A 16,397-nucleotide genomic window follows, 5' to 3' on the forward strand; every position below is an offset into this window, starting at 1 on the left:
CTCAAGAATGACAAAAATATATTTATTTTTCTATTTACATCAAATACATAAAAACATGATTACATATGTCATTATGAAGACCGAACCTAGTTACATATTTCACCTTGCTCAATTGGTGTGACTGCACATTTAAAGAGCCTTTCAAGGCTAAGCATGTGGCTTCTTGGAAACCCATTGCTAGGGTGGGAATGGTTGAATGATCATTTGGGAACCCGTGTGTTCACTTGTGAAAGGAAGAAAGGTGAATCCTTGGTAGTTTTGAGGTCATTTTTACACACTTTCTTGGAAACCCATTGCTAGGGTGGGAATGGTTGAATGATCATTTGGGAGACCATGTGTCCACTTGTGAAAGGAAGAAAGACAAGCCCTTCGGTAGTTTTGAAGTCATTTTTACACACTTGTAAAAGAGGTCATTCCCAATGGGGGCTTATGTGCCCACTTGGAGGATTTCATGGCAGATTTTGAAAACTAATTGAAAATCCCTTGTGCATTGAAGGGCGACTAGACACTGCACCATAGCACCCTTTCCCCTTTATTTGCAAAGATGGGACATTGTTGAGCACTTTGCCACTTGAGCTTTTTTTGTATATGTGGTGTGATTGCCCCTAAAATTTTGTTTCTAAGTTAATTAATTGAAGAAAAAGGCGAGTTGCCCCTCCATAGGCTAGTATAGGGAATTTTAGCCTAGGAAATTAATAATTTAATGTGATGGAAGTTGAGAACCTCATCTATAAATAGAGTTGAACTTCCTCTCATTTTCTCATGGTTGGATTTCGGGGAGAAACACCTTGGCAAATCGAAAAAATGTCATTTTCTCTCTTATAATTTGGCTATGGATAAATAAGTTGACTTACTTTTCTTGGTTGGAATTGTGATGTAATTCTCTTCTCATGCATGCTTATGGTGGATTTTGGATGATGTGTGTTGAAGTAATTTTATTTGATTTATCCTGGTATTATGTTACATGGAATAATTGTTCTTGTATTAAGCTACTTTATTTGGTATTTGCTTCATTATCCCTTGCTGAATTATATGTTACATGGGATAATTGTTTATGTGTTAAGTTACTTTATTTGGTATTTGCTTCATTATAGCTGGTTGAATTACACCCTTAATAGAGAAATAGACAGAGCAATAGAGATAGCTTTTACTTTCCCTTAATCATCCAGAAAAAATTAGACCCTAGAGCTCAAACCCTAGGTTAAGTTAATTTATTTGCAATAGTTTGTTTGGATCTAATTATGACTCCAACATCATTTACTTTCCCTTAATCATCCAAAAAAATTCAAACCCTAGGTTAAGTTATTTTATTTGCAATAGTTTGTTTGGATCTAATTATGACTACAACAAAACCCTAAAATTGTTTAATTCCTTGACTCTGTATGCCCCCCCTCCTCACACACACACACACACACACATATATTGACTCAACTATGTGTTCGAGGACCCATTTGAGGCTCAATTGGTTTAAATAGCCTTTAGATTGACCCACAAAAACTTTTGAGCCCAAATCTAGAAAATAGGAAGAACATGACATCAAAGAAGTTAAGTGCAAAAGGAAGTTCAATGAGGGAAGCATAAGTGGGTCGATATAGACAAAAGCATGCTTAAAAATTATCCTAATCCCTACACCAAGTCATTAGTAAAGCTAGATAGTTTAGTAGAAAACCTTTCAAAGGACCTCCCACACCCAATTTCCCTTATGGCTAAGGATTCAAACTCCATTAAAAAAAAAAAAATCAAAGTCTTCAAAAACCTTAAGGATTTGGAAAATTTTACTTGATCTACAAACCCGTAGGAGATTGGATTACAAAGTTTTGGTTGTGGCGAGTACTTCATCTTCTAAGGTGCAAGGAATTGAACCAAAAGTGGTAGGGAGGAAATATGTTTGTCAAAAATTAAGACCCAAACAAAAAACTCTCAAAAGTAGGATTCAAGGACACAGAGAGGTTTTATCGATCATTAGCTAAAAAGAACGCTGAAAAGACATTAGGGGAAACAAATGACTATTAAGTGGGGCGAGGTTTTATCGATCATTAGCTAAAAAGAAGGCTAAAAAGACATTAGGGGAAACAAATGACTATTAAGTGGGGCCTTAGAGTAGGGAGCTCAAAGAGGGTTCATCCATGAAAAGTCTCTCCTTGAATGTGAAAGGGGTAGGAAGTGCCCATAAGAAGCTAGCCTTCAAAATATTGTTTGTCATTTATAAACCAAATGTAATGATGATCCTGAATCCCATGTGTAAGGACTCCAAAGCAAAGGCTATGTCATCATATTATTTAACAAATTGGACCTTTTTTTGTAGACTCAACAAGAATATGGAAAGGTAATTGTTAGCTTTCAGGTTACTCCAAAAGTGTTTCCAACATGTTTGGGGGTGCTTAATGAGATTCAATCGTCAAATGGTCAGAGGTGAAATAGCACATGGAAGATTGTTTTTGATGCACATTTGAAGTAGATTTCTCAATAGTTGCTTGACCTTAATTAGCTGCTTGCTTGGCATTCTTCCCTAGGGCGTTGAAGTTTTCTTAACAACTTCAGGGGCATGAAGTGATTGCTCAGTGGTTTCTCGACCTTAATTGGGTGCTTTCTTGGCATTCTTTGTTGAATTTTTTTTAACAAATTAGGGGGCATGGCCTCATGGAACGATCTACTTTCTTGTAGGATGCCCTATCTAGGAGTGTTGCGCATCTTGGAGGAGGGCATTGTTGAAAAGTGTAACTAGGTTCAATCTTCATAATGACATGTAATTGTGACTTTTGTAAATTATGTAATGAAGAAAATAAAATTATTACTGTAAGCGTTGCTTCATGGGTTTCATGAGCAATTGATTTTATTTTAGATGGCTCCCATTGAGAGCCTTAGGATTTGTCATTAGGGTCAACGAATTAATGTCATGTATGAAAAGCTCTTCTTGAGCATGTGTAAAATGTATATGAGTCAATTAAGTGTCTAGAAAGCCCTCCAAAGACTAGCACAGTCCTCTTCTCTTGATGTCGGCCTGCAAAATGAAGTAATAACTCATGTCGGCTCACCCAAAGTGACACACCCATTCGGATGCTAACGTCAGCTCATTATATGGACAAATGACTATATATACAAGGTTAGGGTCATCGCAGAAGACACATATCAGAAGCTCGGATATCTGAGATTTTCGGTGGCAACAGTAAGTTCGGATGTTTGATTTTCGAAGACAGAATTGAGCACATCTCTCTGTAGTCTCGGATGGGTAATAGCAGTTCGGATGTATCTCTCGCTTTGTAGTTTCGGATGGATGGGACAGAGATTACATTTCAGATCACACTCTGAATTTCAGGTAGTCAATTATAGTGGCAAGTTCAGAATGAAGTGTTAAAGAGACAACGAAGATCCTTTTATGGCTAACCACAAAAATAGAAACTCGATCTCTGAATGATTGATATTTGTGCTACAGTTCGAACAAGAGAATATAGTTCACAGTTCGATGTTCTAAAATAGTCACATGTCCGCATCATAAAGGACCTATAGTTTGACATTATACCACAGTGATTCGGTCTCACAGCAAAGGAGCATTCAATACGACTGTTTGAACGTCCCAGAGATTAGTGACCATGGTATTACTTCAAGCTTCAGTGCTACTGTTGAAGAAGAGGTTCTTATCATTACAGTGATCTCAGTGACTACAGTGATATCATATAATGAAAAGTAGAAGAAACTGAGAGAAAGTAATCGATAAGGTGGAAGAGGACTTGTGTCTTGATCTTGGAGAGGCTACTAGGTCAAGGGTCTTGGTCTTGGTATTCAGCTATTGGAACCCCTATAAGAAGAATTTGTGTGGGTTTTCCTCTCAAAGAGTGAGAGGTTTTGGCCCTAGCTCATAGCTTACACGCTATGTCTCTTATGTATTTATGTTCATGCATCGGTTATTGTTTGATGAATAACACTAATAATCTAACATGAAGAAGATCCTAATATAAACAAGAAAAAAAGCATTCACAAGTAATCACTAATAGAAGAGAAATCACCTAATGCTGATACCCTAGATTTATCAACATGGTTTCAGAGCTAAGTTGTTGAAATCAAAGGAAGGGCATCTAATCAAAGAGACGCTCAAGGATCGAGTTTCAAGAAAGGCATCTAAGCAAGTCAAAGGTTATCAAAGCAAAAGATCAAGATCTCCATTGAAGAAGCAGTCTACAACAGAAAAAGTTTTAGATCCTCTAGTCATCATCAAAAAACCACCAAGACCCTCATCAAGTTATCTACATAGAAAGATAGCTCGAAATACTTTGAAAACAAAGATCGCATTATCTTGAAGAAAGTTGAAACCCTAGAAGCATTTTTGATCTGCACTCATTCACTACCAAAGAAGGTGAATTGTTTTGAAGACAAACAAGGCTAGAAGGCATTGCCATCATCTTCAAAAGTTACAAAGCAAGTTCCCTCTCATTGAAGTTAGGATCCTCTTCTTATCCTTGAAGAAGATCATCCAAGGAAGCAGCAAAAATCACCATCAACAAAGAAAGCTAGATCTAAAGGCGTTGACATCATAAAAGGAGCAATCTCCTTTATTGAAGAAAGGCTTTTTCATTTGGAAGAATATCATCCAAAAGGGAGCACTAATACATCTTCTTCAACCATCATCAAAGCAATCAAGTTGAAGATTTCATATTCACTTGTCAAGTAAGTATCTTTCATTCTTTAATCGAATTTGGTAAAATGACTTCGTATTTGCCAGGAGATCTATAAGTTGGTTGGGTCATCAAAATTCCTTACATGGAAAAAGAAGGGTAGACATAGTAATTGAACACACGAATAAAAGGACTCTTAACATTTGCAAGAGGGAAAGGGAAGTTTGGAAAATTTGGTGCTCATAAAAGAAAGAAGACCATAGCTGAGATTCAACGCTATGGATGTAAAAATGATGGACATTACAAGAAATATTGTCTTAAAGGGACAATATTAAGAGGAAGAGAAGCCCATATCACCAAAGAAGTAGAGGAAGTCGAAGAGAAGAAGTCCAAGAAAAGAGGAAGTAAGAGATCTCTACTACGCCAATATAGTCTCCCTCACAAAAGGTCTTGACATAGATTCTAAATCTTATGTTATAAGATATGGCTATAATAAATAATAAGATGCAACGTGGCATCATGGAAGCATTAGAAACAAGATATCACCATAGGAAACATGAAGGATGTCTAGAACAAAATCCATGGCAATCAAATATGAAGGATATAGCTCTTTGGAACATCATTGCAAACTTAAGGAACAAACGAAGTCATCCAGGACAAGGCTCATCATACATCAAGTCAAAAACGAAACATCTGCCAAATGGGGATATGCAAGATCCTCAAGATTCTCTGATAAAATCCTCATCAGAGGGTTCACGGATCTAGAGAGGAAGCAAATGTTTCATCAAGGACTTCAACTTGTGGAGTTCATGGGATGATGATATGATGACATAAGAGATGTAGCAGATAAAGGGGTTGAAGATCTTTTCAATCAAGGAAGTTGTTGAAAGAAGCCTAGATGACCTAAAGGTAAATGAGGTATGTATGTTTGTATTTAATATTAAAATATCATATCGTATGGTTGCAGGTAATATGGATCACTACTTCTATCTTGAGAAGCATGATCAAGGGAAAAGGATCTCCTCCTCAAGGATGCAGGAAGACATAGACCACACTAGATGAAATCAACATAATATGTCCTCATATGAGGTATGAGGTGGTTGACTACAATTAAGGAACTCTGATTAGAAGCTCCTGGGAATGGAATGTGTGAAGAAAGGAAGGAAGAGATCGTGAGATATGCAACCATGATAAAAGAAATCAACATCCAAAAGACCAAGAAGATTTGACTAGGAAATCTCCTAGAAAGATATGAAGACTCTGATAGAAGTCTGAAAAAGATGGAGACCCTTGACAATGGATATCTTTGGGAGATGTGTCAACATGTATGCAGGATGTTGATACCTACAGGAAGATGTCGTGATGAAAGACCATCACAAAGGTAATTCTGATTTAAGTATCCATTTCGTATTTTTGAACTAATATCTGGATGGGCTTATGTAGGACTGCCAAAGGGAAGATCTGTGGATGACTTCCAGAAAAAACCATATAGAAGGATGTAAGATACTTCCAGAAAATATGGCATGAAAAAAGCAGCATGACATGAAGCAAAGCCAGATGAAAAAACTGATGAATCACTTTCTGATGAAAGGAATGAGGACATGAATGACTCGTCAACGAAAGTGATGGATGGTCTGTGCCCTATGAAGAAGTCCCAAAAGATGAAGACTCCATGACGAAGAATAAATTCATGACATCAAAGGAAGGAGCTCTTCAAGCAGTTGGTTGTTCCATGATATCCACATGAGGAGATGTTGTAGGTCCCTAGTTAAGAGGGAGCCTGAAAAGAAGTTTCTTACTTGGAAGAAACTTGGAAATTCTTAAGCCAAGACGGAGCTTAGGTACATTCCATTTGTAGGAATGATTACATTCCTTTATTGAAATATATCCTCCCTATCTGAGAGGGAGAGATAGACACATCATTCTGGTCTTCAACTGGGAAGACAAAATGGAGGATTTGGTAATTATTTGGCATCCGATACTCTTTGAGGATGAGATAGGGAATCCAATAGAAGAGTAATCGTGGAGGACCGATATTCTTTGAGGGCTAGGGAGTCTAAGATAAGAATCATCCTCATGGAACACACCCTAAGTACCCGAATAGGGGATGTTCCGAGAGAGACAATGATGAGAGAGTCTATAAATCATTGGTCTTGCCAGCATTGAGCTCAAATCTTGTGGAGAGATGGATTTGTTAGTCGGCCTTGCTATCTAACAATGTTGGTTGATATGATGCTATACAAATGAGTTACCAATTCGAAATTCTTCTTATGAGAAATTCTTCAAATTGAGAATGACCAAGTACCATTATGAATACCTCCCTAGTTAAGAAGGAGTGTTGAAAAGTGTAATTAGGTTCAGTCTTCATAATGACATGTAATTGTGACTTTTGTAAATGATGTAATGAAGAAAAAAAAAATATTAGTGTAAGCCTTGCTTCATGGTTTTCATGAGCAAGTCATTTTATTTTAGATGGCTCCCATTGAGAGCCTTAGAATTTGTCATTAAGGTCAAAGAATTACGGTCATGTATGAAGAGCTCTTCTTGAGCATGTGTAAAATGTATATAAGTCAACTAAGTATCTAGAAAGCCCTCCAAAGACTAGCACTGTCCTCTTCTCTTCTCTTGATATTGGCCTGCAAAATGAAGTGATAACTCATGTCGACTCACCTCAAGTGACACACCCATTCGGATGCTAACATCCGCTCATTATATGGACAAATGACTATATATACAAGGCTAGGGTCATCGCAGAAGACATAATTCAAAAGCTCAGATATCTGAGATTTTTGGTGGCAACAGTAAGTTCGGATGTCTGGTTTTTGGAGAAAGAATTGTGCACATATCTCTATAGTCTCGAATGGGTAACAGTAGTTCAAATGTATCTCTCTCTTTGTAGTTTCGGATGGGTGAGACAGAGATTACAGTTTGGATCAGACTCTGAATTTCAGGTAGTCAATTACAATGGCAACTTTAGAATGAAGTGTTAAAGAGACAGGAAAGATCCTTTTATGGCCAACTACAAAAATAGAAGCTCGATCTCTGAATGAATGATCTTTGTGCTACAATTCAGACAAGAGAATATAGTTCATAGTTCGATGCTCTAAAATAGTCACAGGGTCGCATCATAAAGGACCTACAGTTTGACATTACACCACAGTGATTCAATCTCACAACAAAGTGAAAGGAGCATTCAGTGCCATTGTTTGAAGAAGCTCTCAAATATTAGTGACCATGGTATTACTTCAAGATTCGGTGCTACTGTTGAAGAAGAGGTTCTTATCATTACAGCGATCACAGTGACTACAGTGATCTCATATAATGCAAAGTAGAACAAACCGAGAGAAAGTAATCGATAAGGTGGAAGAGAACTTGTGTCTTGATCTTGGAGAGGCTACTAGGTCAAGGGTCTTGGTCTTGGTATTCGTTAATTGGAATCTCTATAAGAAGAATTTGTGTGGGTTTTCCTCTCAAAGAGTGAGAGGTTTTGGCCCTAGCTCATAGCCTACATGTTGCGTCTCTTGTGTATTTACGTTCATGCATTGGTTATTGTTTGATGAAGAAGAACACTAATAATCTAACATGAAGAAGATCCTAATCTAAACAAGAAAAAAGAATTCACAAGAAGTCGCTAATCGAAGAGAAATCACCTAATGCTAATGCCCTAGATTTCTCAATAGGCATTAGGGCCTAAATAGCAAAGAGTAGTTTGGATCTATGGATGGAGGCTTCAAGGATTATTAAGTTATGACAGTGCTCCTGCAGGTAGTGGTCCCAAAGGAGTACATGGCTTAGACGGAGTAATGGATTTGTTTGGGCTTGTATGGAGACATGTAGACACACCACATACGTCTTGGGGCCCTTATTGTGCACATCACCTTGGAGCATCACATATGTACTCTTGGAGTGAAGCACTTTAATTGTGTTGGACTACAAAGCATTTATTATAGGGTGTTTGTAAGGGCTTGGGCCCAAATATTATTGTTGGTCTCCATTACTCCTATATATAGAGAGAGAGAAGAAGGAGAGAGTCCCTTAATCACCATCATTATCATATGCCTCTATTTGTACTTGACTTCTTGGAGTGGTTTGCTAGGGTTCACAAGGAAACCCTAAGACAAGTTATACAGTATTCCACGGGGACGCATCCCCCAAGGTCGAGTGCGCGCACCCTCGCACCCCACACACTTGGGACGAGGAGACGTCTAGGGAAACGTTTCCCCACGTCCCCCTTTTGGGGAGACGCAAGGGGGGACGTTTCCCCAGTGTGGGGGACGCGACTCCCCAAGCGTCCCCCCTCAAATGGGTTATGCATCCCCCCTTAAATTTGCTTATAAACAATGATTTATGACAGGGAAAACTTAGTATTTTACCATATTTCCCTACTAATGCTATGCAATTCATGGTGATGTTAAATTCTTAAAGCAAAAGTGACATTCTCCTTTATCTTCCATTTTCATCCTTTTACTTAAATTTTCAACATTACCATGAAATGACTCAGGATGTTTGAGAGTGGTTCCGACCTCATTGGATTTCATATGGAGAAATTAGAATTTTAGATCTCACTCAAAATCCAGCAGACTTAACAGTTTTTCAGGAATTCAGGATTCGATGGATTGCAATGTTTCCATTGCATTTTGTCTTGTACAAGGGTATTGAATTAGTATTTAATCAAGAGCACCAGGGCCTCTGTGTATTTTAGAGTGACTTTTAGACTCATCACTCCACTTTTTTTGAGTTTTAGCTATTATATCAATTTACTATTCCAAACTTTAGATTTCAGTATCTATTATAGTCTATTTTTCTTAGTACTAATTAGATTCTAGAATGATGAATTTAAATTTTAAATCAATTTAGAATCTAGAATGATGAATTTAATTCTTAAATCAATGTAGATTCTAGAATGATGAATAATGAATAATGAATATGGATCAGATTATTTCATTATTGAATCTCGTGGTCTATGGATGAATCATGTATGTATTAGTGAGGATGATGAGTATGGATCAATGTATTTCATTATTTAATTCAAATATCTATGTATTATTGTATTTATGCTTTCATTATAGAATATGATATATATATATATATATATATATATATATATATATATTAAATAGGAAAAAAATTATATACTCCGACGCCCCCCTAAATTTCCCTAAAATTTGAGGGTACTCCCACAAGTCCCCTTGTGCGTCTCCCCATCCCGGAGTCTTGGTGGAACAATGAAGTTATACATGGGAGAACATATTTGTTGGAGACTGCTCTCTCTTACCTATTCATTTGTACTTGGTTTCTCTCTCACTTGGAGTCGCAAGGATCTTATGATTTTCTTTGAGCATCTTGAAGTCTAAGATTAAGGTTTCATCCCTTTTCTTCCAGTGAATTGTCATGCAGTTTAAAGGGGAGTTTAGGTAGATAAACCCTTATAAAACAAGGGCAATGTTATCAAAAGTGGGTTAATCCAGCAACCTAAAGCAATGGAGATGTGAAAAATGAAAGTAACGAGAGACAACAACAATATGAAAGTTACCATGATTTAGAGGTTGCAAGATTTAAGGGAATGAGTTATATACAATGGTTCTCTCAACTACCACATACAAACCTACACTAGACACTCTCTTTGGACATAGGGTTACTGATCAAATGGACTCATTTGTACCGAATCATGTTTCTAGAATAACTTGTGCTAGAGATATTGTATATAAAAACTCAGACCAAGCCCCAATGGATTAAACAGCAAGGAAAATAAAAGGCACAACAACTAAAGAAGAAAGTTGCCATTTGATATATATATATATATATATCATGGTATAAAAAGTTGAGACAAAATTTGTAGGGCTGACCTAACCTAGCACATCCAAGCTGACCTTAGATGTCTAATCCAAATATTAAGTTAACCTTACAAAAACTCCTATCTTAATAAGAATGGATGGTGGGCTGACTTGTGTTGAAGGGGAAAAAGTCGACTTATTGTTGGGTTTGCAATGAATAGGGGTGTTGGTGTTAAAATTGGCAATTAGGGCCAAACTCCACATTGGTCATCTTATTTATGGCAGCTGATATTTTTCTTGGATCCATCTCATCAAGTGTAGGATTGATCTAAAGATCATCCGATTCCGATAAGGATTCATGGAGTTATGAATTTATTTGTGTTATAAAACAATTTATCAAGGTCGGCCAGCAACCAAATAAACCCCACATGTGCTCAACGTTTTAGTATAAAAGGAGATGACTTGAGAGTCATTTCTCACACACACTTCTATCTTGATTTCTCTCCACTTGTCTTGGGTTTTAGTGGAAGAGAAATCTAGGAGTGGAAGCCCTAGACATTGGAGGAAAGAAGACTAAGGGAGCTGCCCTAGAGGAGATGCCCTAGCCCTAGACACCGTCAAAGAAGAAGTCTAAAATGCTGTCAAGGAAGCATGCCCTAGCCATAGTCTTGGAGGAATCTTGTCAAAGCTAAGGGAGGCTCTAACGCTATCCAAAAGGCAGCACTAAACGTTGTCTAAAGGCCCCTAAATGCAGTCTAAGGGCAGCCTAAACGTTGTCCAAGAGGCAGCCCTAAACATTGTCCAAGAGCAGCCCTAAATGCTATCCAAAAGGCAGCCCTAAACACAGTCTAAGGGCAGCCTAAACGCTGTCTAAAGGCAGCCCTAAATGCAATATAAAGGAAGCCCTAACGCTAGCCTACGGTGCCCTAGATGCATGCCTAATACAGTTGAAAAAGTGGGTTGTAGGTGACCCTCAAAACAAGGGCAGCATGAGAGTTTGCGGACTCAAACATGCCCAGAACAGCAATGCTAATAAATGGGACAGCTAGGCTACATGGTGCTGCTAAGACACATGGGACAGCAACAAGGTATAGTATCACTGTTAGGGACAACAGCTACAGCATATATCTAGGTAACAGTGGAAAGGGACAGCTGCATAATAAATGGGACAGCTAGGCATGATGCTTGGTGCAGCAAACAGTGGGACAGCAAGCACTCATAGGAGCAGCAATGGATGGCTAGCATGGTACAGCAAGGCTGTTAATGGGACAGCAGCCAAGTATGGTGCTGCAAACTCATTAGACAGCAACAAGGTACAGTGTGCTAGTAAATGGGACAACAAAGGGATATTAAAGCAAGGTGGGATAGCAACTGTGACATGACAGCAACAAGCATGGCAAGCGTGGACAGCATGGATAGTAGTGGCAAGCATGGTGCTGCAAGCACATGAGACGTTGTATGAAAACATGGTTCAACAATGGCACATGGGACAACAGTGCAGCATAAGGTGCAGCAGTCATGAGGTCCAACATTGTGATGATGGGTGCAGCACGGTGAGGTGCGGCATGATGACGAGATGCAGCACAATGATAGGTGAAGGAGTCACCTTGGAGAATCAGTTGAAGCATCATGTCTTCATCCGATCTCATGAATCATCTTCTTAGAGATGATCTATGCTCTTATCTAGATAAGTCAAAGTGTTGACTTCTGTTGTAAATGTACTATCTCTCTCTCTCTCTGCTGAACTATTGAAGATCATATAAGAAGAATTGATCAAGGGCTTCCCCACATTGGGGTTTGTCCCTGGCTAGCGCCAAATCTTGTGTCCTCTTGTCTTGGCTTGTCTTCTGCGATTTATGTTTATGTTCTATCTGCAGTTTACTTTAATACTAATGTGATTGCTAATCTAGAAAAGATATTGAGCTAACTATGAAAATTGAAAAAATTGCTCTAATCATAGAACATACCTAAAATTGACATGGTATCATAGGTGAGGTGAAGATAAAGCCCAAGCAAGAGTGAAAGAGCAATCACCAAAGATAGTTGGGAAAGAAAAAAAGGATCAATGGATTCCTCATCCCTCTTCTAATTCACCGAGGGTGAAGTCGAAGCAAAGAATATTATCAGAATGGCGCAGCGGAAGTTTTTGATGGCCTACATAAAGATCACTTCATTGGGAAGTTCGGATCTAAGGGTGGAAGAAAAGGCAGATGACTTGGTTGTAGTAAATTCGTCCATTATGTGAAGGAAGTGTCTAAATGGCACAGACACATCACTTGATGATGATAACAATCATTCCAAGGACATCTTCAATGATCAGAGGAATGACAGGTAATGCAGGACATCAAGGAAATGGTCGACTCTTCAAAGAAAGCAAGGAACCCTAGGTATGAAGAATCAAATGTTGTTTCTGATAAGATAAAGAAGCATTATCTTGTATTGGCCCTCTATTCAGATTCTGTGGAAATCTTGTATAGTGCTTTTGTTGAGATAGGTTGTCATTGATGTCAATATGGCAATATTCTGGATACAAGAGGATGACATGAAGCCTAGGGGATGCAGAGCAGATTCATGAAGAGACAGGAGCAAGGCCATCAAGATAGCCAAGCCATATATATACATATCATATATATATGCGGAAACAGACATATATGCAAGGAGGTCTTTGAAAGACACTGCCAAGCCAGAGGAGCAAATGGAGATGAGAAGCCAAAGGAGCCACGTTGGAAATGACTAAAAGGAGCTGCAGGAGGAGCCACATACATATACATATATATATATATATATATATATATATATATATATATATATATATATATGCCAAAACAGGCATATCAAAGCAAGGAGGCATATCGGAGCCAAAGAAGAGGAGCAGATGGAGCCATATATATATGCCAAAGAAGAGGAGCAAACGGAGGATATCAAAGCAAGAGGAGCCATATCGAAGGAGTGTTGCATGTAATACATGCCCACGAAGAACCTACAAGAGGAGCACACAGCTATCGGGAGGAGTAGAGCTATCGCATATCGCGTATGGCAAGAGCAAGGTTCATAAGCGGAGCATATATATATATATATATATATATATATATATATAAACAACAATGGAACAATATATGTTGCATACAATAAACACTATCGGAGAAATCATATCGGCGGGTTCTATTAAGGGTCACCCCCGCAACCTCCGATTGCGATAACAACGCGGACCCGATGCGGGATTGTGTTATGGTTAATATATTATCGCTATGCTACACAGAGGGTTGTACGTCCAGGAGCGCCGATTGCGATAAGGTTGCGGACCCGATGAAGGCATTAAAAACAGTTTATAATAATATCGCGTCCGTCATATCGGAGAGTTATGTATCGTAGCGCTTAAAGCCCTGCCACACCCGAGTGCCGATTGCGATAAGGCTGCGGACCCGACGGGCATATAAAACATGGTTAAATGCTACGTCACATCTGGTTCATCGAAGCATAGGAGGATCAGCCCATCGGCCATCGGCCATTGGTGACTGCAGTTATGTTGCGATCGCCAATAGAGATGAAAGTTGCGGACCCGACGGGCAAATTTACCATGGTTCAATGCATTATCACATCCATCACAATCACATTAAGGCCCTGCCACATGAAAGCACCGATTGCGATTACAAGGCAGACCCGATACATTATAGTTGCGGGTGAATTCAAATTGAAGTCCGGCTCTTTAATAAGTTTCGACTATTTCGCTCATATTTCCTATGTAATTAAATATTTATATATATTGCCGTGCGCTGGGTTCTGAGGCAAAAATACATTAAGGAACGGTCCCGATATATTAGGAGGCTGAACCATGCCGGTTGCCATTGCAATCAGGACGTGGCAGGTCTATTAAAAAAAAAAACGCCATCCCTGTGTATGCCTGCTACGATGAGAAAACAGAAGCGTTGTTACAAGTTTTTGAACATGTGTTCTCTACAGATGACTCGGCCCTTGCCATTTGAATCAACGTGTCCTCTGAGCACGAATAGATAGATGAAACCGAAAGTGGGAAGCTAAAGAAGCAACGAGCGTTGAGGAAGTCTAAGAGGCAGTGTAAGCGGAAACGAATGGACAGAGGTATGGATATGAATAAAACAGTAAAAACAGAGAACGGCAAGTGCTGTTGGTGTTGTGAAGAACGGGCTCGGTTGTTGAAGGCTGTTGAACGCTATGGAAATAAGCTGGAGGAGACAGAGGCAGCGAGAGGATCCAACGGAACAGAAAGAGGGCCGCAGGGCTAACAAGACAGCAGACAGTCGAAGGGGAGAAGCAGCCAGCTGAGATTATAAGCTTGAACAAGAAGTTGTTCTTTATGCAGAGCTTAGTTCAGCTAACAGTAGACTGACTAAAGCTGTGTGAAGACATTATCAGAAGTCATGAAGGGTACTGGACACTCTGTGTGGGCAGTATGAAGAATTGGGAAGACTACTTCAAGAGAAAACTAGTTGTCATTGATACTGTAGTTTGGAGACTACAGTGAAGCTGTAAATAGACAAAACTCAGCAGAGAAGAGTTCTGAGAGCAGAAGGATTGGAGTCCTTGGGGTTGGTGCCTCAAAAGTGAGAAGGATAAGAATCCTTGAGGCTGGTGCCTCAGAAGTGAGATTGGGTTGGAGCCCAAGAGGTTGGAGCCTCACCAAAGTCCAAGTTGGAGCTTGGCAACAAAGTTGGTGCTCTGGAGGTTGGAGCCTCACCAAAGTCCAAGTTGGAGCTTGGCAACAGAGTTGGTGCTCTGGAGGTTGGAGCCTCACCAAAGTCCAAGTTGGAGCTTGGCAACAAGTTGATGCTCTGGAGGTTGGAGCCTCACCAAAGTCTAAGTTGGAGCTTGGCAACAGATTGTAACCATCTATATATTGTATCTATTTTACTGCACAGTTTATGTTAATAAAAGCATTTATTCTTGCTATTCATCTTGTGTTCTGAATATATATGTTTTAGCTGGTAAAACAATAGTGGGAAAAAGAAATATTGATTCACCCCCCCCTCAGTATTTCCAACAATTGGTATCAGAGCAGGTTCCTTCATTCAAAGCTTAACAGCTTAAAGGTTGACTCTTAGAACACAAATGGCGAGGTCAAGGAAGAAAGTCTCCAATCCTCCTAAGGATGTGTCTCCCTCTACTACTAAATTAGAAGACAATGAATTTGAGGAGGCTCCAAGGCTCAATGGGAACTTTAATATATGGGAAGCAAGAATGAGGAATTACTTACAAACTCAAGGCATTGAAGTCTGGAATTCAGTGATTGCTGATAGCAGGATGGATGAGGAATTCAAGGAGTACAATGCAAAAGCAGTAAAGGCAATCTTGAATGGGCTACCTGATTCTGTAAAGAACAATCTAGGAAAATGTTCATCAGCAAAGGATATATGGGACAAACTTCATGAGCTTCACTCAAAAGGAGCACTGACCATGACCATCAATCAAGAAGGAAATCCAGAACCCATCATAGAAGCTGAACATGAGAATGATGATGTCAAGGCTAAAGAAGACTTAGAAGATGAAGAGAATGAAAAAGACTTTGTAGAAGAACTCCTCGCTCAACTTGTGACTGCCATGGAAGAGATTAACAATTTGAAAAAGGAAAATGAGAAACTTAAGAAGATAGCTCCAGTTGGTGACCAAGATCAAACAAGGAAGAAAGTTGATCTCATCAAGCTTCAAGTACAAGAAAGGGATGAAGAGCTTGCCAAGCTTAAGAAGGAATATCATAAAGCAAAGAAGCAGGAAGATATCTTGTCAAGCCAACTTGAACAAAGGCACAAGAGCTTGAACAAGTTTGAAGAAGAGATTGGTCAATACAAAATAGAGGTCTCCTCTCTCAAATCTCAACTACAAGAAGCAAGAAAACAAGCACAAGGAGCTGAGAAGGAAATGGAGAGCAGTCAAGCAAAGAATGAAGAAATCTTCAAAATGAAGTCAGATATCATCTCCCTTAAAATAGTAGCAGTTGAAGCTACTCGTAGCAAGGAAGAAACTGAGGAACAAATTGCAA

This window comes from Pinus tabuliformis, chromosome 1_1 (assembly GCF_031772625.1).
Source record: "Pinus tabuliformis cultivar Carrire ecotype Pingquan chromosome 1_1, CPIR1, whole genome shotgun sequence".
NCBI lineage: Eukaryota > Viridiplantae > Streptophyta > Pinopsida > Pinales > Pinaceae > Pinus > Pinus tabuliformis.